This window comes from Pteropus medius, unplaced genomic scaffold (genome assembly GCF_902729225.1).
Source record: "Pteropus medius unplaced genomic scaffold, Ma_sr-lr_union100, whole genome shotgun sequence".
NCBI lineage: Eukaryota > Metazoa > Chordata > Mammalia > Chiroptera > Pteropodidae > Pteropus > Pteropus medius.
This window is the reverse complement of record NW_024342471.1, coordinates 19,314,704-19,338,119: the sequence shown is the minus strand read 5'-3', so window position 1 is coordinate 19,338,119 and position 23,416 is coordinate 19,314,704. Positions and strand designations below refer to the sequence as shown.

Genomic DNA, 23,416 nt, shown 5'->3' with positions numbered 1-23,416 from the left:
GATTCTATAATCACTGTTTTGTGCTTCATTTTTCTCAGTTAACATGACATCTTGACAGTTTTTCCATGTTTTTACTCAGAGATCTGCTTCATTCACTTCGGTGGCTGCATGATACTAGAATACTATTTATTTATTTGGCGAAAAAGGCCTCTATTACTGAATATTCAGGTTGCTTCCAGTTTTTTGTTGTCAAAGAACCCTGTGATAAAGGTCCTTAGTCCTTATATACGCATCCTGGTGCATGTGTGCTAATTTAGCTGCCTGGTTTGTCTCTCTCGCCCCTTCTCTTTCTGCTTTTTGGCCTTGTATTATTATTATTATTTTTTTGCCTACTTTTGCATTTTCAAATTTTTATTCCATGAACATGTCCCATTTGTGTAATAATTAAAACGATATGTTTACAGGCCCAGGCCTCAAACTTCAGCCAAGTCAGATAAACAGCCCCACGCATAAGCACAATTCAGAAAGAAAAATCAGCCTCTGTTGCCGAGGCCTGTTTGGCTGGGCGGTTGCATTTCTAGAGAGTCACGTGCCATGGCCCAGGCCTGCCTGCTGTGACACGTCCTGGAGTGCAGGGTCTGGGTTCCAGTTCCGGCTGCGCCATTAACTTGCCGAGTGACTCCAAGTGCGTCACTAAGACTGGCTGCGCCATTGGAAGAGAGTATTTGCCATGTGCCGGGCTCTGAGCTAAGTATAACACAGGGCCTGGGAGGCTGCTGTTATTCTCACCAACTACCAGAGAAAAAATGACTCGGGGACATGAGGACTTCACAGCCTCCTCTAGGTCGGTCAAGGGACCACTGTTCATCCAGCTCAGGAGTCGGTCCTGGTCCCCCCACCCCCACCCCTCCCCTGCAAACCCCAGTTTACCCTCGAGCACCATTGTCTCAACCTTCAAAATACAGTTGACCCTTGAACAATGTGGGGGTTTGGGGCACTGACCCCGCATGCAGTTGAAAACCTGAGTATAACTTGGACTCCCCCAAAACTTAACTATTAATGGCCTATACTGTGACCAAGTGCCCACTCACATTTCGTGTCCTGGGCCACTCGCTTGCCTCCCCCTTATCCTGTCCTACTCCCCAGACTTAGTTCTTCCCATATCATTGGGGTTTCAGCTTAGTCGACTCTCTCCTCAGAGAGACCTCCCTGACCATCTCGGCCATTGGTATCCCCATCACCATCTAGCCCCCCACATTGTCTTACTTTCATTTATTTTCATTGTGCTTATTAGAAAATTATTTGTTTTGTGCCCATCTCTGCCCATCGGCTTATAAGTTTTATGAGGGCAGGGGTTGTATCTGCCTCATTCCCAGATATTTCCCCAGCCCCCAGCCCAGTGCCGGCATTGAGGAGATGGTCAATAAATATCCTTGGGATGGATGAATGGATGAATGAATGAATGAGCTGGTCAGTGGCAAAGCCAGGATTTGAACCCAGGTTTGCCTGACTCGCAAGTCAATCCTCTTACCCATGATTGAGAAACAAAAGGCTTAGATCCAATCAGCTGGGGACCCTTGACTGTGGCTTGTGTCATAGCCTGTCCTGACATGAGTGGGTGCGGGGGCGGGAAGGAGCTCGGCCACAGTCACCGGGGCTGCTCTCAGCCTCAGGCCTTCGTGGGGCCAGCTGCGCCCACACCCTCGTTCTAGCTTTTATTTTTAGCGGCAAGGTTTTGGGCACAGTGGACTTTCCTTAGGAAAAGTCCAACAAGAGGACGAGGGAGGCGGTTTTGAAATCCGGTGGGAAAGTAGGTCAGACCGGGTTGCTGGCTGGAGTCCAGGTGATAAGGCCTCAGTGGAAGTTTAATAACGTGAGCGGCCGTATCCATGACACAATTCATAACTGAGAGGAAATAGCAATTAAGGGGCAATTGTGCAACGTGGGACAAGCCTCCTTCACAGCTCATAAAAACAGGAGGAGGGAGAGGTGATGCTGTCATTCTGGGGCCACTGGGGGCCAGGCAGGCAGGCGGCCGCAGGGATTGGGGGCTAAATCTCTATATTGGGGAGGAGGTTACACCCGTTTTTTCTCTCCCCTTCAGGCCTCAGGGAACTGAGAACTGTGTATGGCAGAGACTCCCTTCGGCAAGCACCTACTATGTGCCCGGCGGGGCTCAGGGCTGTGGTGAGGGACATACAGCTGGCGTTTTGCTGTGGCTGGGAGATCTTTTTGCAGCTGGACTATTTTGATGCTGCCTTGTCAAAATGGAAAATTGCTTTGATTATCGGGTGAACTGTACAACAGACACCCTCGATCCTCAATCCATCTGTCCTCCCCGCATTCCAGTCACTGTGGATTTTCGGTTCCTCCTTTACTCATTCTCCATCGTTTGATTTCCATGAGCACTCTTTGCTTTTAGCGTCAATTAAAAACACACACATAGAAAACATTAAATCTGCACTGGCACCTTTGCTCTTCCTTGAACAAGCCAGGCATGCTTGGCAATTGCTGTGCCTTCTGCCGTGTCCCCATGGCTCGCCCCTCGCCTCCTCCAGGTCTTCACTCACGTGTTACCTTCCCATCGAAGTCTTAGCCTGCCAGCCTTTTTAAAACAACAAACTCATCTCGTGCTCTGTATCTACCTCTCCTGCTTTATTTTTACCTATAGCCCTTACACCGATTAACCCTCTCCATCTGCTGTTCATTTATTTCATTGTGTGCTTGGTCCCCCCAGTTTGTTAATGCCACCAGCTAAGGGATGTTTGTCCATCTTGTTTACTGCTGAATCTCCAGTATGGAGAACTGTGCCTGGTATACTGTAGGTGCTTGGGAAATATTAATAAATGAATGAATGAATGAATGAATGTTGCTATTATTATTCACAGATAAAAAGACTGACCACTCGCTGGTTTGTTTGGGGGCTGCCTCAAAATGCCCTCGGGTCAAGCCCTTCTTGGATCCTGTTGGTGGAATCGGAGGTTGGGTAACCAGGGCTGGTTGGGCTGGCTCAGGTGTTTGCAGCTGGCAGCCGTTCTGATTGATCAGTGCTCAGTTTGAAGACCCTCCCTGGAAGCTCCTTGGCCACTTAAGAGTCTAAATGCTACGACCTGCTGACCCCACCCACCCATGAACATTGTCATGCAAGGGAGTAAAGCTCTGTGTGCAACAGGGGTTCCCTGCAGAACTTTTCACAATAGTGTGCACACACACATGCACACACACACACTCACACAGTCAGGGATACACATCTCACACACACACACACACTCAGACACCCCTGACCTTGACATCTAGACCCAGGGACACACTCACACACTCATGCAATTAAACATAGACACTCATTTTATCACACCCACCCAGATACACACTCACGTGCTCAAACCAGTTTGTACACTCAGCAATAGATACTGCCCCCCACCCGGGCACCCTGACACACACAGCACACAGAAGCCTACTCACTCACGCCCACGCACACGCAGTCACACAAACGTGCACTCAGGTATGGGGCTCACTCACCTTCTTAAAGCCCTGCTTTCACTCGCACACACACACTCTCAGGCACGCAGTTACCCCCGTCCACATGCACACAGTGGACCCTCCCACACGCTCGTCACCCATCCTTCCCAGAGGCCGGGCCCCAGGAAGCCGGTCCTCGGCTGTGTTTTGAAGAGTGCAGACAAGACCACGTGCCCTGAGCCCGGTCCACCCTGGATCCCCACTCTGACCCTGGGCGGCCTCAAAGCCGTGTGACGTGGCCAAGCAGGGAGGGCCGGCTCCGTAAGCAGTGGGCGCGTGATGCCCACATCAGCCCTGACTGTGCCACCTCGGGGCACATCTGCCTGGCTCATCGATGCCTCGGGCACCCGCCCACTTCCTCCCCATCAGAGGCCGGGCTGGCTCTGCTGACATCAGGTGGTTTCTGGCCTGCCTGGCACACAGAACAGAGGAAGGAAGCCATCTGTCCCAGCTGTGGGGGAAAACAAGGGGCCCGGGACATGCCTGGCGGCTCCGTGACTCAGGTCCACTATGGCTCGGCTACCTGACCCCGAATCTGCAGGGGCCCTCTAACCCGGGCGGGGGCTGCAGTTCAGGCACTTGAGTTCCCTGCATTAGGCCCCCAGGTGGCGAGCACCTTCCTTTCCATCCCTGAGAATGACAATGACAATGACTGATGTTCACTGAGCACCTATCGTGCGCCAAGCACTGCTCTAACTCGCCATGGTTATCTCATTAAATCCTCAAAACAGCCCCCCCGGGTGGGTGCCATCATCATCCCAGTTTTACAAATAAAGAAACCGACGCACAGAGAGGTTAGGGGACGGGCCGAGGGGCAGGATTTGATCCCAGAGATCTGATCCCAGACCCCTACTCTCAATCACCCCCACCCTCTCCAGCTCATTGGTTTGTCTGTTGTTTGTTTGTTGTTGTGAGCCACCGATATTCATGGTTTCTGCACCTCTGCTCTCTCTGAATCCGGGCAATCATCTCACCAGCAGGGCTGGCACCAGTGTTAGCCTCATTTAACAGATGAGGAAACAGGTTTAAATGACCCTTCTGGGGCGAGGGGACAGCAAGGAAGAGGCAGAGCCAGGTCTGTACTTGAGTCAAGGTTTCTTTCTACAAGGCCTGGTCATCTCCCTCATGTGCCGCAGGCTTTGAAGTTGGGAAAAGGGGGCCAGTGAGGTGTCTTGGGAGCCATAGAACGGTCAGAGAAATAATAATGTTTGTCAGCAAAAACAACAAACTTTTTAAGACAAGTGGGAAATCGTGAACATACGGTAAAATACACAAAGCTTCCAGGTTCGGTCTGATGAGTTCTGACAGACGCACTCAAGATCGATCACCTACAATAAGATACAAACATTTCTACGACCAAGGTCCCTCTGCTCCTTTTCAAAGAACCATCCTGAGCGCAGCCTCAGGTCACCGCTGATCTGCAAGCCACTCTGACATCAGAGCTGAGTTTTGTTCTGACTAGAGTTTCAAATGGAGGGAATCACACAGCACGTGCTCTTTGGCACCTGGCTTCTTTCACTCGGCATTAACACCTGCAGGATCGACTTTGCTACTGCAAGTATCAGTAGTTGGTCCCTTTCATAGCTGAGTTGTGGTCCACTGTAAGAATGCTCCAGGCTTGTTTATCCAGCCTGCCTCAGGTGGGGTCTGAGTTTCTAGCTGGTGTGAACCTCCGTGCACACTGAGCACCTACTTTGGGCCGATAGCAGTTGCAATCCAGTGTCCCTTGCAGGCACTTGTCTGTTAATCACTGTCCCCACTGTGGGGCAGGAGAAAGTGCAGGCTCGGTGGCGGGGAGGGTGGGGGCGGGCGGAATAGACTCAAAGACAGAGCTCACAGAGGCCCAGGCAGGACAGGAAGAGCAACCGCAGGTGGCCTCTTGAGAGTGCATGTTTAGTGAAAAGCGAGCTGGAGCAACAGTGTAGCAGCGGCCTGCATTTATTAGGCACCTACCCATGCAGTCCTCCCAACAACTTCTGTTATCCCATTTCACAGTTGGGGAAACTGAAGCACAAGGGGGCTGATACGTATATTCAGAGTCCCATAGCTAACGAAGGGCAGAGCAGAATTTGGACTTGGGTGGTCTAGCACTAGGTGTGTCTCTTGACCACAAGGCTATACGGCCTCATTAGCCTTCCTTCTATTTCACTGGTTCCCCAGTGGGGCAGGCTCAGGTCCTGCTTTGCCCTGGAGGCATTTTCACTCATGGTCGTCTCCCCCGACTCCAACCGGGAGCTCTCCCCAGTCTGGTCAGTTCAGGATCCAAGGGCCTGGTGCTGGGAATACAAGCAGTAGGGTGGAAGGTCAAGAGCAAGACTCTGAATCCAGCCTTAGAATCTCAGCTGTGCCATTTGCTGGCTGTGTGACCTTGGATAAGTCACTCGGTCTGAGCTCCCTTTTACTTATCTGTAAAAGATGATGATGATCTGGGTATGTAATTACTAGAGCTGACATTTATCTGCATTGTGCCACCTGCCTGAGGCTTTTCAATACTTAACCCAGCCTCTCAGCAACCTTGCAAAGAAAATGCTGTTTAACCCCATTTTACATACGAAAACACTGTGTCTCTAAATACCACCCCCATGTTCAGAACCTCCAAACATACGTCCTCTGCCAGGAGTCTCACTGAACTCAGGCCTGACTATCCAGCTGCAACCGGACATGCCTAATCGGTAACTCAAACCTCCAGGTAAAAAAACCGAACTTCTCATCCTCCCTGAATGACCCTGCCCCTCCTGCAGCCTTTACTTCGGAAAAATGCCACCTCCCACTTTCCAGGGCCTCAGGCCAGAAGCCTCAGCCTCTCACTGACGCCTCTCTTTCTCACCCATAAGCCTTCAGAAGGCATCCGGATCCTATCGCTTCAACCCCTCTGCCTCCCCTCCCCCCACCTCGGAAAACCCCACCCTGGTGTTACTCACGAACACTTGCCTGGATTACTGCAGTGTCCTCCAAACCATCTCCCGCCATGCTGCCATTCCTCTCTACCCAAAAGAAGTCGGATCACGTCTCTCCTCTGCTCGACACCCTCCCGAGGCTCGCGTGTTACAACAAGGTCCTGGCAGTGGTCCACAGGTCCTGCTGGTCGCCCCCGCCTTGCCTCCTGACCATTCCCCTCCAGCCCCAGGGCCTTTTCACTTGCTGTTCCCTCTGCCTGGGACTCTCTTCCCAGAGATAACCACATGGCTCCGCTCTCAACTACTTCAGGTCTTTGCTCAGAGGTGAACGTATCCAGGGGCTCCCTTGACCACCCCGTTGAAATAAACAAGCCCCCTTCAGCAGCATTCTTTGCGCCCCTTCTGTCCGTGGCATCGTCACCAATGGACATGTGGAATTTTACATTCTAAACTAGTCACATGATTATCACTATTCATTTTTAATGTCTCCACCCACAGTGCCCACAGGGCAGGACTGTTTCTGGGGTGTCCATGGCAGCATCCTCAGCACCTCCCTGTCCTGTTCAGAGTGCTTGCTCCATAAATGTTTGTTAAACGCATGAATGGGGACCTGGAAGGAGTTAGTTGACTTCCCCAGGCCACCAGGTTAGGATATATTAGGAGCAGGATTTGGACCCAGGGGTCTGAGTCCTAAGCTGTGTCCTTAACCTGCCAGGCCCTAGGTCAGCATCCAAGAGATGGCGGCTGTGACTATCATGATTTTCAGGGTGATAGACTTATTCTTCCCCACCGGAAAGGGAAGGTCTGGGTTGGGGGGCAAAAGAAGATGTCAGGCCTGCTCTGGCCTCCAGCCAGTAGGAGGTGACTCATCAACCCCATGATGACAGGTGACATTCCATCCCCTTCCCCCGGGGACTTTGGCCCGAGATAAAGGGAGCGCCCTGCTTCTGGGAAGAGGAGGACAAACCAGTGGGAGAGGTGGCCGGGCCACTGCCTGGGGGGTTGCATGTCTAGGCTGGAGAGCCACAGGGCCTAGTCATGAAGCGGGGCAGCCCAGACTGGGCCGGCTGGATTGCCCCCAAGCCTCCCTTCCGGACGGAGTCAGAGACGCCCGGAGTTCTCTTATCAGGAGAATGGAGCAGGCAGCCTCTTGGAGCCCTCCCACCTCTCCTGACATTTTCACATGGGTCAGAAGAACTTGAGCCCACCAGCAAACACTTTTTGAAAAGGAACATCAGGGGGCTACAGACTCTAGCCAGATGATGAGCCATATTTGATTTCTATTTTAATTTTTAAAAATCCTAACTATACGAATAATACTTGAATACAGTTCTGTTGCAAAAGGCTCAAGCAACACACCCCCTACTGTGAGTTCACCGCACCTCTAAGATTGCACCCCTAGGATTTGGCTACAGGTAACAAGTAACCGACTCCGGCAGCTTTGTCGGCTGAAGGATCCATTTTTCTTGTGTAAAAAGAAGTCCAGAGGTGGACTAATTCAGGGGCATCACCAATGGCCAGCTTCCGGGTCTCCCGCTTGGGCGTCTGACTTTCAAACTCATGGCCAAGGAGAGCTGCGTCACTGCCTGGCGTTGTATGCTCAGCCCAGGTGGGCGGGAGGGTAGGGGCCAGGCCACAACCCCGCTTTCGATCAAGGACATGTGGCTTTCCCAGAGCTCCACGTGGTCTATTTACATCTCATTGACCAGAACTGGGTCACAAGGCCACCCCATCATACCTAAGTGCCTATAAGGCGGGCCGAGATTACCATTCCATTCAAAATCGGAGTCCTATCAGTGAGAAAAAAAGGTGATGGATGATGGCAAACGCTCGTGACTCTGCCTTGAATTCGTCTTGTGTTACCCGAATGGAAAGGGACTGTAAATGTGGTTTGGTGCCTTGCTTTTTCATTCACCTCACGATATGCATTTAGAGATTTGCCTTATCATAATTTCGATCTGCTGCACGGTGCCCCTTAGGATGGACGTACCACAGTTTACTTACTGTTGTAAATGCTCCCGTTCATGGATATTTAGCTTAACTGCCCCCACCTCCTGTGAAATGTTCACTATGCTAAACATGCCTCCGTGGACATCCTCACGCAGCACTCCATGCCCATGTGCGCTTCTACGAAATGGGAACTTCGAGGAGACATATGTGTCTATTTAAATTGTTGGGAAGTGTTCTCAACTCAACACGAGGGCTTTGCCAGTTTACGGTCCCTCCCACTGTGTATGAGAGGACCTGCTGCTCCCTCACATTCTCCAGCCAGGATATTGTCACTTAAATTTTTTTCCCACTGTGATGGGGAAAACAATCATTATTTTTGTTATAATTTGCATTTCCTGGATTAATATAGAGGTGAAGCCCTTTATCATTTATGTAACGGCAACTGGTATTTTCTGGTGTGCCGATGTGCCTTTTTAAACTCATTTCCTATTGAGTTGCTTTTTCCTTTCTGATTGCCATGAGTCTTTTTCTATTCAGGGTGTAAATTCTTTTTTCTTTTAAATCAATTTTATTGAGGTCTAATTTATGTACAATAAACTGCATCTATTTAAGGCAGCATTTCTCAATCTTGGTAATATAGATATTTTAGGTCAGATAATTGTTTGGGGACGTCCCGTGCATCACAGGATGTTTAGCAGCATCCTCGGGCTCCACCCCAGATGTCATTAGCACTCCCTCTGCCAGTCACAACAACCAGAAATGTCTCAGGACATTGGCAAACATCTCCTGGGGGCAAAATCACCCCCCGTTTGAGAATCTCTAATTTAAAGTGCGCAGCTGTTGAGCTTTGATAGATGTGTGCGCCCCAAACCTATTACTCCTTCGAGATCTTTGTGTTTAGGTTGTCGATGTTTCCTTCAGTGTGAGGCTTCGCTTCAGATCCAAGTCCTGCCCCTTCCTACGGGGGCGACCTCGGTGGAGTCACTTCATTGTTATGAGCCTCAGTTTCCCCAGTTGTGACCTGGGGATAATAATTCTGACCAGATTGTGAGACTGGAAGAGGATAATTAATGTGGCTGACACGTAGTAGATGCTCAGTAATGTTGGCTCCCCCGTCCTTCTTCAGATGCATGTATTCACTTAGTCAATAAATACTTACTGAGCACCTACCATGTGCCAGGCCCTGTGCTAGGCTCTGGATACAGTGGAGAACAAGACAGACAGAGTCCATGTGCTCAGTTGGAGGAGACAGAGAGTAAGTGAGCAAACAAATGAACAAACAAGAACAACGTTCTTTAAATGTTCTTATAATGACACCCATCGGTGCTGGAAAGTCAATCAGATGGTGCAGTGTGGCAGCCACCTGGGTGGGTGGTGGCTCTTTGGGGAAAAGTAAGGAGGTGACGTTCTAGGTGAAGAACAGAAGGGAGCAGCAGGGAAGAGGGGTCCAGGCAGAAGGAAGAGCAAGCATGAAGGCGGTGGACACCTCTGAGGAACAGCAAGGAGGGAGGACAGCTGGGAAGAGTGGGGGTGGGGGTGGGGACAGAGGTGAGACTCAAGGTAAGGGAGGTAAAGAGGGGAGAGCAGATTGTGAAGGGCCTTGGCCACCTGGCTAGGCATTCTGTTCTATTCCAATGCACAGTGAGAAGCCGTGGGCAGTTTCTAGCTGGAGAGAGACACAAGTCCTTCATTCACCAACTCTGAGGTCTCACTCTGCACGTAACCCTGGAGAAGATATGTCGGACTGTGGTTTGCCCAGCTCTCTGGCCTCTGCCCGGCAGCACCCTATTGATAACACCAACAACTGACTTTTCTCTATAGGACTCAAGGCCTCAAGGCCCCTTCATTTAAGTCTTACACCAACCTGAGAAGCCAACCTGGGCTGTGGGCGCCTATTTCACACAAAGGGATGCTGGAGTGAAGACACGTGGTTGGAAAGCATCAAGCTGGGACTTAGACCCAGGGTTCTTTCTGCTATGCCTGCTTCTCTTCAATCCCGGGTCACAGCCTCTTAGGGTGGAGGGTGCGGGGAGCATTTTCTCTCCTTTCCTAAGACACCGTGGTTCTGGGACTCGAGTCTGCACACCTCCGATCAGGCCTTTTCCACGGCAAGGCTCCTGGGCTCTCGGGGGAAGAGAGCCCCATCCCTGCCCCTCCCAGGAGGTCCAGCACCGGGGCTCAAGGCCAGATAAAGGTGGGGCGGAAGCACAGGAGTCCCAGAGCCAGGTGGGGTCAGGATTGGGGACTTGCTCCACCCGTGGGCACTCCTGGACTCTGCCCTGTGTCTGAACCAGTCCCTGGGATTCCTCAGCTCCCCCATCAGGTAAGATCTTGCAGCCCCAGATCTAGGGTCTGTTGGGATTCTACTGGGCCAGGCCAGCCACACTGCCCCATCACCTGGACCAGGCTGTAAACCCCAAGAGTTTACATGTAATAGGCACCTAGAAAATGTGTGTAGAACTGAACTAGGTCCTGCCTCAGTTTCTCCAGCCTATACTTCAGGCTCCTGCCATTCACTCTCACTTGCCATGTGCCCAGCATGCTGCTAGTTGCTGGGGATGCAACAGTGACCACCGTACATGGTCCCTGTCCTCAGGGAGCTCATAGTCTGGCTGGGCTGTTGGATGAATAACCAGATAACATTGTGCTCAATGCTGAGGATAAGCGTGGCGGGGACCACCAGTGTCCACCGACCTCCATCATCTTTTTTCTCATCATGTGAGACTTTTAGAGTATTAGCTGGGCACCTGCTGCCCCGATAGTAATTGTATTTCCCAGCTTCCTTTGCAGTTAGGCGTGGTCACATGACTAAGTCCTAGCCAATGGGATGAGTAAGTAGAAGTGATGTGAAACCACTTCTGGGTCATGCCTTTAAAAGGAATGACCCTTTCTTTCTTCTTGATGATTGGAATGTGGACGTGATAGAAGAGACTGAGCAGCCATTTTGGACTTCACTGACAGAGCAACTAGATAGAAGGAACCAGAGTTTCTAGCATGATCCTGCAGAACTAAAGCAACCAGCCAAACCCTGAACTTTCCACTCTCATGCTAGAAACAAAATTCTGTCCCATTCGGTCACTGTGAGTCTCTGTTACAGTAGCTCAGGTGGCAGCCTGACTTACACAGAGCAGTAAACACATGTTGGGAGAGCCTCAGAGGTGTATATCCCAGCCTGGTGGGAAGAGGTGTGGAGGGCTCCCCAGAGGAGGTGACTTTTAAATGAGGAGGATTTTTTTTTTTTTTTAGGTGAGATAACCCTTGGTTGACCTCACAGATTACAAGGACCTTGTCATCTTACAATACCCTTTTTTTTCTTTCTTTTTTTTTAACGCCTACAGCATCTGATCTTCCTAGGTGGTCTCCCATCCAAGTACTAACCAGGCCCGACCTTGCTTAGTTTCCAAGATCAGTAAATGAGGAGGATTTTTCTAGACAAAGTTTCCAGGCAGAGGCAAAGCATTCGGAATCGTATGGAAATCTAGAGGCAAGAGAGACGTGGGGCTTCCAAGGCACCAAAAGCAGCTGAGGGTGGCTGGAACGTAGAGTGCGGCGGAGGACAGGGGAAGGTAGAGCTGGAGGGTGCCAGGATCCACCTCCAAGGGCCTGGGAAAGCCACAAAACCCTTTGGATTTCACCCCGAGGGTGAAGGGGAGCCATGGGAGGCTCCAAGCCGGAGCGTGAAGGGATTAGATTTGCTTTTTAGAAAGATCTCTCCAGTGGGGAAAGAATTTTTTTTTTTTTCATTTATTTGAAAAAATTCGAGGCTCTGCTATGTGCCAGGCACTGAGGATTATCAGTGAACAAAACAGACTTGGTTCCTACCCTCACAGAGTTTGCAGCCTGGTGGGGTGAGACATGAGTCAAATAATCCCACAAATAAATGCGAAGTGTGATAAGAGTCAGGCCGGGAGGCATGCAAGGCTGCGGAGGGGCGGGAAGTGGGGAGTGACAGGAGCTCCCTGAGAAAGGGGATGGGGGCATGGCAGGGGAGGACTTCCGGGCAGAGGGAGCAGCACGGGCCTAGGAGCCCGGACGACAGTAAGGGGAACGAGGAGGTCTGGGTGGAAGTCGATGGTAGAGATAGAGAAAGGCAGGCACAGTGGCGAAGCAGGGAAGCTCAAGCGCCAGCCAGCTTCTGGCTTGAGCAAGGTGGGCAACTACAGAGGAGGCTGGGGATGTGGCGGTCATCCGAAAAGAAGACCCTGAGTTCAAACATGGTGTGTTGGATTTGAGTTCCTATGAGCCATCCGAGTGGAGATGGTGAGCGAATGGTTGGATATAGGGGTCTGGCCTGCAGAGGGTCCCCTTGGCCAGTTGTGGTTCTTCCATGCATGGACTCCCAGGCCCGAGCTCACCAAATGCTGGTCTTTGGGGGACCTAATGTATGTCAGGGACTACGCTCACGGTAGACATGGTGGTTGCCCACTCACATCTTCTTTGCTAGCAGGGTCCAGTTTTGTCGGATGTGTATCTACCCCGATGCTCAGGGACAGTGGCCATTCCGCCCTCCAGGCTCAGAGTGAGTTATAGTGGGTCTAAGCCAATTGTAATTCTCATTTCCCTCGTCATTGGTTGGTTTGGAATTAGGCGTGTGATGCGATCTTGTCCAATGAGAAGTCTGTATGGCGGCTTCCTAGGGACAGTGTTCTCCCTCATGAAAGGAGACACATGGAAGGAGAGACTCCTCCTCTTCTTTACTTGATGGTATCATCTCTCTGTATGATACCTGTGATACCTGGAGCTGCAGCATCCACCTTGAAACCATGAGGCATTCACAAATTGCTGAGAACCGAAGAGCACAAATATGGAAAGAAGGTGAGTTTTTGTTTACACCTTCATGCCTTTGAATTAAACAACCTTATTAGATGAAATTACGAATTCCCTTTCACTATTTTTTTCTTCTTACCTGTCAAAGGTGACTGACAGCAATGGCTGAATTAGTCATGCTGTTAATTTATCTCCAAAGGTTTGTTTAGCACATCGGAAATATCTTTTCTCTTGACATAAAGAAAAAAAGACAATGAAATGTACACCCCCTTCTCTTTGCCACTTTAGTCAAGTGTCCTATTTGTTGCGGGTGAACATATTCTAAGAAAGTGTATCATATGCATCGTCTCATTTAATACTCTCTGAGCTTGATATTATTATTACAGCCATTTTACAAATGAAGAAACAGAGGCTCAGTTCAGGTAAGTGACTTCCCCAAGGTCACAAAGAAAGTAGGTGACAGAGCTGGGATTTGAGTCGAGGCTGATCTGATTTGAGAGTGCAACTGTGCTAACGCCACAATCTCCTTTAAAAAGTCTTTCCTTTAATACATTTTTAGTAAAACAGGAAACCGCAGTCCTGTTTTTATTTTTCCCTGGAAAACTGTTATTACGGTTGGTGGGAGATTTAGAGTGGGCTGCGTTTCTTTGTACACAGTTAATGGCTTTGATTATATGTTTCTGGCTTCTTCTTCCTGAGAAAGGCTGCCATTGGTTGTACAATATAATCAAATCATTTCTTATGTAAACAGCCATCTGGCACAGAGTCAGTGGCAGTTCCATCAGTGGAAAGGTGAAAATGAAACTATGTTCCCAGCTCCGGAAAGCAATCTGCTATTCAGCAGGAAAAGATCAAGGGTTAATGACATGGAGTTGGGCAAAGGCTGCCGCTGTTGCTCTGAGCACTATCAGGAGGCGGGAACAAAGAATGGTTGTTAAATGGGTTTGTTACAAAAGTTATTTCCTAATGTAATTCATGAAACGCTTGCCAGAATATTAGGCACATCCTTCGAAAGCACAACGGAACTAAAAAAAGAAAGAAAGGAAAAAGAAAGGAAAAGAGGCTTCTAAAGTCAATCATGGAACTCTTAGAAAGGGTTCCTATCCTTAATATGCAAAGAGTTCTTGCAAAACAATAGGAAAAGGTATACAGCTTATTATAAGTTCACTATTCACAAACGAAGAAGTACAAAAGCAGGCAAACATAGGATGACAAGATCTACCCTCCCAGTAATCAAGGAAATGCAAATAAAAGCTATGATGATATGTCATTTTCCACCTATCAGATTGGCACAGAATGGAAGTGCACACCATGATGTTCGATGGGTAGAAATTTTAAAGCAACTCAGAAATTTAACTTTGGGGCATTTATCTTAAGGATATAATAGGCCAAGCATTCTCTATGGACAACGGTGTTCATTGTGGCATTGTTTATAATAACAAAAACCTGGAGAAAAAACACAAAAGGCTAAAACTACAGAGGATTCATTAAGTAAACCACGGTAACTTTACATAATGAAATACTGTACTAAAAATTCAATTGTATTCAATAAATACAAAACTGTACTTAAAACACTAATTAAAAAGGACCATATAGAGAGATGCCGTAGCAAGTTGTAGAGAAAAATATTTGCACGTGCAAGATCTAGTTTGTACCCAGCTGTGTGTGCCCGTGCCCGCATATTAAAGAGGGTAATGCCAGAAGCATTTACTCCTGGGGAGTGGGATTTTCAGTAATTTTTACTTTCCTTTAAGTCAGGTATTTGGGCACTACTAAGGTTCGGGGCCAGATAATTTTTTTGTTTTGAGGGGCTGTCCTGTGCGCTGTAGGACATGTAGCAGCATCTCTGGCATCTACCCAACAGATGCCAGTAGCACCCCTCCCACGGTCACACGAACCTGAAATGTCTCCAGATATTGCCACATGTCTCCTCGGGGACAAAACCACCCTCTGTTGAGAACCACTGTTGGAAATACTTTTCTGCATTATTTAAATATTTTTAAAACATGCATGTATTATCATAATCAGAAAAACAAACACATTAAAAAATATTCGTGGCTTTGTGAATTGGCCGTGGGTTCGGTCACTGGAATTCAACCAGAGAACAGAGAAATCTGGTATCTTCTTGCCTTAGATACAAGGTTTTGGTGAAATATCTAGATATCAGCAAAGTTTTTCCTAGGTTGGTCTTTGCTCAAAGAAGAATTATGTTTTCCTCCAGATTTGAATTTTAATTAAACTCCTGAGTGCATGCTTCGACTCTCTTGCTGACTGCTCCAGTTTGGGGAGTAGCCACACTTCCCCTCATGCAGCCCTCCCTTCACGGGGGGTCGACTCTCTGTCCTCCTGGCTTCAAACCTAAGCTAATTTTCTAAATCTCACTCTTTGGCCCTGGCTACTGGATGGACATGTAACAGTTTGGCCCACTGAGTCTAGAAGCGAGTATTGTGGGTTTCTGGAAAATATGTATTTCGAGTACTCCTTAGAAGCCACTCAAAGAGACCTTCTGTGTCTGAACTGAATGAGGCCTGGAATCGCTATACTCATTTTAACACCATGAAAAAAGCCAGCCAGGGTCAAAAAATCAACACACAGAATCACAGAGCTGGGTGAAGCATAGAGGGAAAAAGTTAGAGCCCTAATCCAACCAAGTCTGAAGCCGACATCGTGCTAGGCTTTTTGTTTGTGAGAGCCAAGATATCTCCTTCACAGTTAAGTCCATGTGAGCCGAGTTTCTATGACTGCAGCCCCAAACTAACTGATACAGCCCCCTTTGGTGACAGAAATCCCTCCCAAACTTCTGCTTCTGTGTCATTTCAGCAAATATGTATCAAACACTTATCGCTTAGCAGGCCCAATGCCTCAGTCCGGAGGGGCAAAGATGGCACAATCCCTTCCCTGACAAACGTGCTACCTGGTTGGGGGTGGGGGACAGAGAGGGGACAATAAATAAGCAATGCGACCCATGCGATGATGACAGGGACACGGGAACACAGTCCAGGCATGGGTGTAGGGAGAGGAAATCTCGACCGAGCTGGTCTTGAAGGGAGAAGGGGAAGAGGGAGCAGGGTGTTTGGGCAGAGGGAGCAGCCTGGACACTGGAGAGATTGTTGTGGGCTCAGGGCAGGGAAGAACCTGAAGAAAGAGAACAGCTGTTGGGAGAGGGGGATGTGACCCCAGAAAATTTCAGGGGACCCTGAATAAAGGGGAGCCAGGCGGGGCCCTGGCCCCCAGAGAGAGCCCCGCAGCTTGGAGCTTCCCCTGTCCCTTGCTGCGATCCAGCTGTTCGCAGACAGGGTGGGGGGTTGAGGAGAGGGCACTTGTCAAGGCCCAGCTCTTCCATTCTGAGGATGGGAAGACGAAGGTATCGGGACAGATGATGCTTTACAACTAATATTCTTTCAATTACATTCATCCCACACGAGCACTACTATGGCAGAGGTCAAAGATCAACCTGGGCTCACGGCCTGGTGAGACACAGACATCACTTAATGACTAAAAATATAAACTGTAACCACGCTCTGGGATCCTCTGATAGAGCTGTTGGACATTCTAGTGAGATCAGAGAAGGCTTCCTGGAGAAGGGGGCACTTGAGCTGAGAGCTGGAGGGTGAGAAGGAGTTCCCCTGGCAAAGGCTGAAAAGAAGGGGTTTAAGGCAGACGGAACATCTTGTGCAAAAGCCCTGTGGCAGGAAAAAGTGCGTGAGGATGAAGGACTGACGTGAACAAGTCCTTTGCATTTACACTGTGCTTTTCACGGGTCCTGGCGCAAGCACCTATCATCATCATTCTGTCAGGCAGGTCTCGTTATCTCCATTTTACAAATGAGGAAACTGAGGCATAGAGAAGCAAAGTGACCCGTCCAAGGAAGTGAACTGTCACAGCCTGGAAGCAGTGAAATGGGAACTGAACCCATGTCCTTCATCCTACCCTGGCGTGTCTCTCGTGGGAGTCTGCCGGCACCTTCCTGTCTGATAGGATACTTTGCTTCTTTGAGACTCAGCAGTGCCGAACGTGTGTTCCAAAATTCCCTGGGGGTCCCCAATATCCTTTCAGGGAGTTCACAAGAGGACTTGCCTTTTTCTCTTTCATTCTCACACAAGTGTAACAAGTTGGAAAAGTTCATCGATAGGAATTTAAATTCTGCGTTGCTACTCGAGTTTAAGAGTTTGGGTGTAGCCTTAAAGAACTCCCACGATAGTACAATATTCCCCCCTTTCTGACTGTGTGCCTTTTAAAGCCGAATTTTCTTCAGATACTTCAATCAAACAAAATATTGCAGCGGACCAAACGCAGAAGCAGATACGAGGCTCTGGATGTCACCTGTCAGGTCAGCCACCGGGAGAGCCGGGAAGATGTCAACAGGGCCACGCACGCCATTTTCTCAGTACATGCTTTTGCTTTGAAATATACAGTGATTTATGACAAAAATGTGTGAATTCTATTAACTCGTATTGAACTTGCTATCATTTTGAAGAGAATAAAATAAATATTTTATAAATGTCCTAGTTTTAATTTCTAATATGAACACTGATTTAATACAACCCACTCAAATCAAAGCGCTTTGGGTCTTCATAACTTTTTTAAATGTAAAAGAATCCTGACCAAGATGTTTGGGAATGCGGCATTAATTAGTATTTCTTCCTTCTCCGTGCCCCTCCCCCACACTCCACTTTTCTTCTTTTCTTCCCTTGATCCCTCCCCCCCATAAGGCAGTCCTGGGCCAATATGCGCTCAGTACCTTCAGGAAGAGGGGGGAGAAGGGATGGGACACCAAGTCCAGAGATCCCAGGTGGCTTCCTGGCTTTGGAGTTTCAATAGCCGAGGGGAGCAAGAAGCACTCATATCTGTGAAAAAGTGTCTTACAGAGAACAAGGCTCCCGTAACCAGAAGCAAAGGCAGAGTTCCCAGGTCGAGGTATAGAGCAGTGGAGAAGGGCGGCCCCAGGCCTGAGCCCAAAGAGGCTGGAACTGCACATAGGATTCTGGAAAGGCAGCCTCCGTCCGGCCCCTAGGAATGGCTGGGAAACAGCCGAAGGCACCCCAGGACACAGATGATGGGTAGGAGACAGCCATAGCAGCACTTGGAGTCTTATCGGTAAGGCCAGCCCTCCCTGGACCCATGCCCCTGCTCTCCCTCCTGTCCCCAACACCTCGGCCTCACAAAAGGCAGAGGAAGGAAGGGGCTGAGGGAGAAATGGGAATCAGCCACAGATGAACTTTCCACCAGCCCGGCAGAATGACAGCACAAAACGAAAGTTAATTTCGATTTGAAATAAAACGAAAAACAAAAACACCGCGCAGCTCCGTTTACGAACTGGGACTCATACCCACTGCACGTAAAAGCTTCACTTGTGTGGGATGCGACTTCCTGGCTAGTCTTCTTTCTTTGGGTATGGGAGAGGTTGAGTCACTTGCCCGAGGTTGCACAGAAAAAGAGGCAGAGCTGGGATGTGCACTCAGGCCCTGACTCCAGCCCCATGCCCTTGACCATCATGACGCTAGTGATGTTGTTCATTCCCAAGGACTGGGCAGCCTCTGTCAAAGTGTGGGACTCTGAGTCTGAGGCTGGGCCTGGGGTTCAGGCCCTGGAATTGGAGATATGGACCCAAGGGCCCTCAGATGGGCAGAGGGCTGGTTGTCAGTGGAGGGCATGCAGGAGCTGAGCCCGGTCCTCTTGCCCAGGCCCTGCCCCAGGTGTCCCCTCTGCCTGCTGATCACCTGGCAGGGACTGGTAAGGCCTGCAGGACAGGTTCTTCCAGGTTCTCTGTCTGGGCTGGTGGCTTCCCGCACACTCATGCTCTTCCTGGAGAGGAAGACGCATAGATGCTCCAGAAACAGGCCCAGAAGAGGCCAAGAAATTGGCCCGGGGTCACACAGGGAGCCGTGGGAGAGCCATGGCCACACCTGAGAGAGCCTGGAAGGGAAGCAGAGTCCCAGACAGAACTGGGTCCCTACACCTGCCCCCCATAGAGGGCTCTGGGGGATGTGGGGCCGGGTTGCAGATGGGTCCTGACCTAAGCTACTTGGTCATTGTCCTTGTTGTTCCCCCTCACATCCCCGTATCCAAACCATCGTCACTATCCGTTTTATGCCCCAAATCTCCCTCAGATCGGACCACATCCCCCATCTCCATGGTCATCCCCCAGGCCGGGCCACCATCTTCTCCCACCTAAACTACGGCAGCCTCTCTCTCCACCATCGCCTGCCAATGGCCCCTTTTCCACAAACAGAGAGATCCTGATAAAAGCCAAGGCATGTCCTGTCCTTCCTCTGCCTCCAACCTTCCGTGGCGCTCAGCTCACTCAGGAAAAGTACAAACTCCTCCCCATGGCCACAGGCCCCTGCCCGGCTCTCTTGTCTTAGCATCATTGTCCACCACCAACACCCGCCCCCTCTGACCTATGATTCCAGCTAGATGAAACAATCTTTCAATTTCTTAATGCCCCAGGCTCTGTCCAGAATCATGTCTGATTTTTTTCAGTATCTCTGGCACCTGCACATTATGTGGACTGGGACATGTTTGTTGAATGACTAACCAACTGTCAGAACGAAAGGGGATAGAGAGGAAGAGAAGGGAGGAGGCGATGTGAAATGTGGACTGAGCCCCTACTCCATGAACAGAGCAGACACTAAGCCTGTTCTTGTAGAATTGATGTCCCAGGGCCAAGGGCTGGGAGGATAAGCCATCTGACAATGGCAGGAAGGTACCATCAGGTCTCCGATGACAGATTGTGGGAGCACCTGGAAAACTCCTGACTCTGCCTGAGGCTTGGAAGGCTCCTCGTGGGTGGCGTCGAAAGGGACCTGAAGCACAGACAGGAGCGTAAAAGATGAGGGTGGAAGGCTGGGAGGGAGCGCTCCCGAAAGGGAGACCGGCCTGGACAAAAGCTGAGCCCAGCGGTTCACGAACGTCCCGGGGGGGCGTTCGGCAGTGTCTGGAGACATTGTGGTTTGTCACAACTGGGGAGGGGTGTAGTAGTGGAGGCCAGGGGTGCTGCTAAATGCCCTACAGTGCACAGGACAGCGCCCCCCACCCCTGCCCCTGACAGAGAGTGGTCCAGCCCGAGGCTGAGCAGCCCTGGACTAGGAGAGCTCAGTAAGCGGGAGGCTAGGGAGAGGTTCCCGCAGCAGCGGCCTCACTAGGGCTTTGGTTGAGATTTGCGGGGCGGGGACACAGGTCCAGCCAAAGAGGGAATCTAGGCAGGGAACGACCTTGCTCAGATCAGGGTTCAGAAAACCACCTCCAGCCACAGTATGGACTGGCCTCGTGGGATGCCGGGGTGGAATGTGGGAAAGACTAGTTGTAGTTTAGCTCCAGGGAGTCAGGAGGGCCTCCCTGAGGTAGTGACATTTGAGCCAAGAATTAGGTGGTTGTGTGACCTGGGGGCTAAGAAATTTGGACAAAGGGCATAGCAAGTGCAAAGGCCCAGAGGTGGACACTAGTTGAGTGGATTCTGGAAACGGAGGGGAGGCCAGGGTGGGTAAAGGGCAGAGGGGACTGAGAGACGCCATTTGGGGCCTTGGAGGCCTTGACAAGAACTTGGAGCTCATTCTAAGCAAAGGGGACCTCTTGGAGGGACGCGATCTGCCTTAGGTTCTAACAGGACTCCTCTGGGGCGAGGGCAGAAGCAGGGAGACCGAAGGGGAGGCCACTGCGATGGTCCAGGTGAACGTGACAGGGCTGGCCAGGGTGGAGGCAGGAAGATGGGGCCAGTTACTCAGGAGGTGGAGCACCAGGTTTGATGGGGGTGAGAGGCAGGGTAATGAAGAGCTGCTCGGAAAGTTCTAGCTTGTTAAGGGGCCTGGACATGGGTCCCCGTATGTATTTCTCTTCACATCACAGTACCTGAGGGCTAAGAGCCCTGCCGTCTGCACCTCCCTCCCTCTGTGTGTAATCCAAGCACCTGCCAGGAGCTGGCCTGGGACACTTGCTGTTGGGGTTTTCCCAACGCTGACTCCCCAGGATGCACCACTTCTAAAGCAGGAATCTAGCCACTCTTAAATAAAGGTCAGACGAGGATGTCGCTGGAAAAGTTCCATCTTCCAAAGCCAGTCTCAGAAGCCTAGCTTTCTGCTTCCTGACGGGCCCAGGTTTGAATGCTGCCTCCACCATCACCCAGCTGTGTGGCCCAGGCTTGTCCTTCATCCTCAGAGCCTCAGGTCCCTCATCTGCTGAGTAGGCATAACAGAGGCTCCCTCGGGAGGTTGTGTGAATTTTAAAATAAGATAATAGTACATTGTTATAGAGTTTAATAATTGTTACTTATTATTATTGTTGTTGTCGTTGTTGTTATTATCATTATTATTCAGACTCAGAAAATAATTCACTTTAGCTCCTCTCCCTAGCTGGAAAGGCTGGTTCAGGCTTCAAATCACCTGGGACATTCGAGCCATTGCAGGTCCACAAATAGAGCCCAGTGCAAACCAACCTGGGGATAAGCAGGGGGATGCTCCTGTCACAACCCACACACCAACAGCTTGTCAAAAATTGTGGTTTGCGAGGTGCTGGTGTGGAAACGGGAGCGCTTTGAAGCTGCCGCTGCTGGACCAAGCACTGGACCAGCTCCCCCATTCAGATGCGGTGGGACCTGGGGCAAGTTCCCGAGCCTCTTGGAATCTCAGAGTCCCCGCTGCTCAGATGGGAACTCTGGAAGAGTTCACACAGGCACGTGCCACCATCGTCTCCCAGACCTTCACAACGGCCCTTCACTGTCCTCCCCACTGCAGACAAAGGTATGGAGGCTCGGCCTGGTGTGGTCACAGTGCCAAGGCCATGCCGAGCTTGGCACCCTCCCAGCCAAGATGCCCCTCTCAGCCCTCAAGGAGAGTCACTGGGCCCCGTTATCCCAAGCCAGGAAGTGAGACCAGGTGGTGGCGGATCCACCGGTGTCTGCCGCATAATTAAGTGAGGGTGAAAAACGTTGTTTGTAATTAATCTAGGGGACAGGAAAGCAGTGACCAGCAACAGCTAGAACAGCTCAGGAAGCGGAGGCTGTCGCTCCTCCAAGCGGAGCCTGGAAGGTTCTGGCCGGGGTGCGGAGACACGAAGCCTGCAGAGGTCCCGGCCCCGTGTGTCTTCCGCACGCGCCTCCAGTTCCAACTCCGCCGGCTGCACGGCCTTGGTCTGTTCATCCCCTCCTCTCCCTGTGCCTTGGTTTCCCAGCAAAAGCAGGGTTTGGCCCAGTTCTGTCTCGCCAGTTCCCACCTCAGGGCCTTTGCACATGTGGTTCTCCCTGGACAGAAGGTGCTTCCTGAGCCCAGATCTTCCCAGGGAGGCCCCTTCTCCTCCTTCAGGACACAGCTCAGATGCCTCCTCCTCCAGAGGCCTCTCGACCACCCAGAGGTCTCGTCGCCTCTTTTCTCCGTAGCATCCACCATCTGAAATCACCTTGTTCGTCTCTGTTGCCCGTCCCGGCACTGGAATGTCAGCTCCCAGAATCCAAGGAGTTTGTCACATTCACTGCTGTGTGCACAGTGCTTAGCCCAGTGCCTAGCACACAGTAGGTGCTCAATAAGTATTTCTTAAATAAAGGCCCCTGTGTCACTTTGTCCCCTTTTAGCTCTTGTTGTTCCACAGCTGTGAGGCCATTTTACAGATGAGAAAAACTGAGGCAGATGAAAGGGGACATACCTTACTAGAGACAGCTTTCACATATAAAGCACCTACTACACGACAGCTGCTATAAAGTACCTATTACATGACAGCCGCTGAGCTTTATGTCATAATCCACAGTCTGGGGCTCGAAGGCCAGGCTGCCAAGGTTCAAATCTCAGCTCTGCCATGCCCTGGCTGGGTGACTTTAGATGAGCGACTGTACCTCTCCATGCCTCAGTTTCTCATCTGTAAAATTTGAATGGTTATATTAACTCCCAGGGTTATTGTCGTGATGGTCAAATGAGTTAATACATAAAAAGTGTTGAGGCTACCGAGACATAATAAATGTTGGCTATAATGTTCCAGGAGACATTTGTTGAATTAAAGAGGTGTGATTATTGTCCTGTTTCACAGATGGGGAAACTGAGGCACAGGAAGGTGAAGCTAATTAAGCAATGGAACTGGGTATCGAACGCATGTCTGTCCAAGTCTAAAGGCCGCCTTTGTGCAAAGAAGGTAATGCTGGGGGGATCTAGGCCTCAGGACCCCCGGGTGATGCTGGAGGAGAGGGGAGGCAGGGTTGGAAATGCCCACAGGGGGATGGCTGTGCCCGGACGGCCCCCATTTTCTGCTGAGCCCCTCTCTATTTTCAGTTCATGGGGTTTGAGTGGAGCTGACCCCACCCCCAGCCTCAAAGATGGTCACATCAACCTTGTCACAACCTGATGGTCACAGAAACTGACCAT

General features: G+C 50.4%; 1 non-coding gene across 1 annotated transcript; it reads right to left on the bottom strand.

Moving 5' to 3' along the window:
• Positions 1-13,210: 13,210 nt before the first annotated feature.
• Positions 13,211-13,339, bottom strand: LOC120604261 (small nucleolar RNA SNORA19). Its single transcript, XR_005653292.1, has one exon. It is a non-coding gene; the product is annotated as a small nucleolar RNA SNORA19 (small nucleolar RNA).
• Between the last annotated feature and the right edge of the window lie 10,077 nt (positions 13,340-23,416).